At 38.1% G+C, this 2,982-nt stretch overlaps 1 long non-coding RNA gene across 1 annotated transcript in view; it reads left to right on the forward strand.

Moving 5' to 3' along the window:
• Positions 1 to 2,640: 2,640 nt before the first annotated feature.
• LOC116686874 (uncharacterized) overlaps positions 2,641 to 2,982 on the forward strand; it is a 6,267-nt gene continuing 5,925 nt past the window's right edge. Inside the window, exon 1 of the long non-coding RNA XR_004331390.1 lies at positions 2,641 to 2,844. This is a non-coding gene — a long non-coding RNA (uncharacterized LOC116686874). The remainder of the gene's footprint in view (positions 2,845 to 2,982) is intronic.

Here is a 2,982-nt window from a genome sequence, read left to right on the forward strand (position 1 = left end):
GTGTGTGTGTGTGTGTGTGTGTGTGTGCGTAAGACAGAGAGGGAGGGGGAGAAAAAGATGAAGAAGCAGTATGATAGATTATACAAACATTTCAGTGGTGTACAATTTAATTTTAAGTCCTAGTTTTGATTCAATCTTAATGAAACAATCAACTGTCTTGCGACCCATTTAGTGTCCCATCGCTCACATACCTACCCCTCAACTCATTCTATCTTTCTCACTTGCTCATGCTCTTAGAAACAAACACACACAACGACTCAAACACTCAATCATGTGCTCACATACACACACAAAAAGGTCTTATCAGGTTGCTGTGTGTCTGAAGTGTTGTTTTTATATTGCAGCCATATTTCATTTTGGCCTACTTTCTTTAAATTGCCTATGGGGTTTTGTATGGGGAGAGGAACCATCACATTTATATATGAGATTGAAGGAAAAGAGAGAGAGGTGGGATACTTGTTTATGGTCTTATTCATTGTCCTTGCCTCCACTTTAGTGTGTATGCTGCCCTTTTTCCTATTGTATTTCATTTCCTCTTTCATTTCTCTCCCTACACATGTGCCACAATGCAAGGTGGCCTTAATTGCTGTTAGGACTCACAAGTGAAGTGAGGACTGATGCTTGGAAACAGAGGAGCAAAGGATTGGGAACAGGAAGATGGGATACACTCCCTGGACATTAGACTATTGTGAAAAAATGGTCTTTTAAACTGGAGGACCAAATCAAATTTGAAACAAAACTTTGAGTTGTAGAAAAAAAAAGACAGGATGGGGTAGAAGAATAATTAAGTGGTGGACAGTATCCCCCAGTCTATTTCAATATGTGCAGTATATTTCATACAATTACATTTTTTTTCCAATGCTGTTCATCACATTTCTTGAGATGAGTTGTGCAGAGAGTAAGAACTTGCTCTCCCCTCAACAGTTTATTTGCTTTCTTCCTGTTGCATCACAAATCTTAAAATGTTTAACGTGACTTTTGTGCTGTAACAAATGGTAACTCACTGGAAACCTAGATCATTTCCACTGGAGTGTGGATATGTGAGAGACAGAAAGACAATGATTTTAAGTAATTTTGAAACTTACAAATTTACTTTTGATTGATTTTATTCTGAGAAAAAAGGTACACACGCACAAGTACACAGGCACAGTCGGTTCCTAACACCCACACATGCTCAAACATGCATGAACTTAATGCCTCTTGCTGATGACTTTCTATTTCAAATGCAAATAAAATCTAATTTTAAAATCATTTTGTCCTATAACACAATAGATACTAATTGCATACATGATATATTTTTTCTGCATGGTGTTTGTATGTTTGTGTGTGTGTGTTTGTTTGTAATGCAGTGTTTTCCACGCATGTTTATTAAAATCATGAACCCAGCATATATCCCCAGTTCAACCCAAGCATCAGCGAGAACCAACAACAGATGAATTCAAAGTACAGTTGTGTGGTTGTGAAATCAAAATGAAGCTGTATTAATTTTCAATCTTATCAACTTCTAATGGAAACCACCGAAGCCACAAATTGTTACATGCTCCTGACATGCCAAGCATTGTTAGTTATTTGTGTGTGTGTGTGTGTGTGTTTTATGCAAGCAAGGCATTGCTTTGCTCCTATTCGATATTAATGCGATTTGTGTTTAGCTGCTTAGCAACTCACTAGTAAAAAGAAGTGTGACTAAAGCGGCACTAATGACTATGATTAAAAAGACATTATATTGCATCATTATTGCAGATGTTTAACAATCCATGATGACATTGTATAAATGTTTTAGTTATCTTCCCTTTACTCTTACTTTGATAGAGTCCCCAGACCCTCAAGAGCTAAAAACTAAACATATTTGTAAAGAATATAAATAAATATGACAACTTCTTATGAAGACATTTTTTAATTGTTAACATTTATCAGAAGTCTGCTATAAAAGTTCTACATAATACACCCAATATTTGGCTCCCAATATGACTGTTGACACGGTCATAGGCTGTCATTAGTCGCAATGATTGGTTCCTAAATGTCAAGAAGGTGGGTCTTATCTGGTGTGAGCCTGTCAAAAGGCAAGTAGGAAAAAGAAGAGAGGAAAGTGTCATTCCGCTGATAGTGGATAACTTTTTGAGGGGGCCTTGGTGGAGTGTGGGTGATGACCCTTATCTCTCGCAACACATTAGGTGAGCCAGGCCTGCGCAGAATCGATCACCGTCCAGTGCATGCTGGTTAGAATTGTGTCCAACTTGATCCCGACTTGCTCTGACATCATGCACACGCGGGCAACAACAACCACACAAGATGAAGGCGGTCGCAGTTTTTAGAGCTAGATTGTGGAATGCAAGACCCAGGGCATGATTGGAAACACCTGGCTCTCAGCTGATTTGACAGGTGACAATATATAAAATATTTATTGTTTTTGAATTGGTAAGATTTTAATTGATATTTGTCTAATTTAAAGACTTATTCTGTTAACAGACCAAATGTGTGGCTGTTTGTGACGTTTAGTCAAAGACTCTAAATACGTTTGGATCATCTAAAGTCTGTATATTGAAATCAGATGCGTAACTATCGGTAAGCAGGGTACAAGGTTGCTTAAGAGCCTAGACCAATCAGGGGCCCGCGTGACTGAAAGATATTGATTGACAGCCGGTGCCCCTATCTCATTTTCATTACTCGCGACAATCCCAGCAGTCCCACGTGCACTCTGAGAGCCATTGACCAAGCAGGAGTGAGAAGAACGTGTCAAATTAATTTCCTTGTTTCTGCTATGAAGAACAGACGTGTGTGACTCGAATATCTCACATTTACCAACAAAACGAACAGCGAAAGACCGTGCAAAACATCAATCAAACCGTATGAATGTGTGTCCCAGTCCAGGATAGGAAATTAACAATGTAATCAACAAGCCACTTACAGTGACAGATATGTTCATATTTGATTCATTCAATAAATTATTATTTTTTTGTCTTAAATCCACCAGCTATTTTCATA

This window comes from Etheostoma spectabile, chromosome 3 (genome assembly GCF_008692095.1).
Source record: "Etheostoma spectabile isolate EspeVRDwgs_2016 chromosome 3, UIUC_Espe_1.0, whole genome shotgun sequence".
NCBI classification, from domain to species: domain Eukaryota; kingdom Metazoa; phylum Chordata; class Actinopteri; order Perciformes; family Percidae; genus Etheostoma; species Etheostoma spectabile.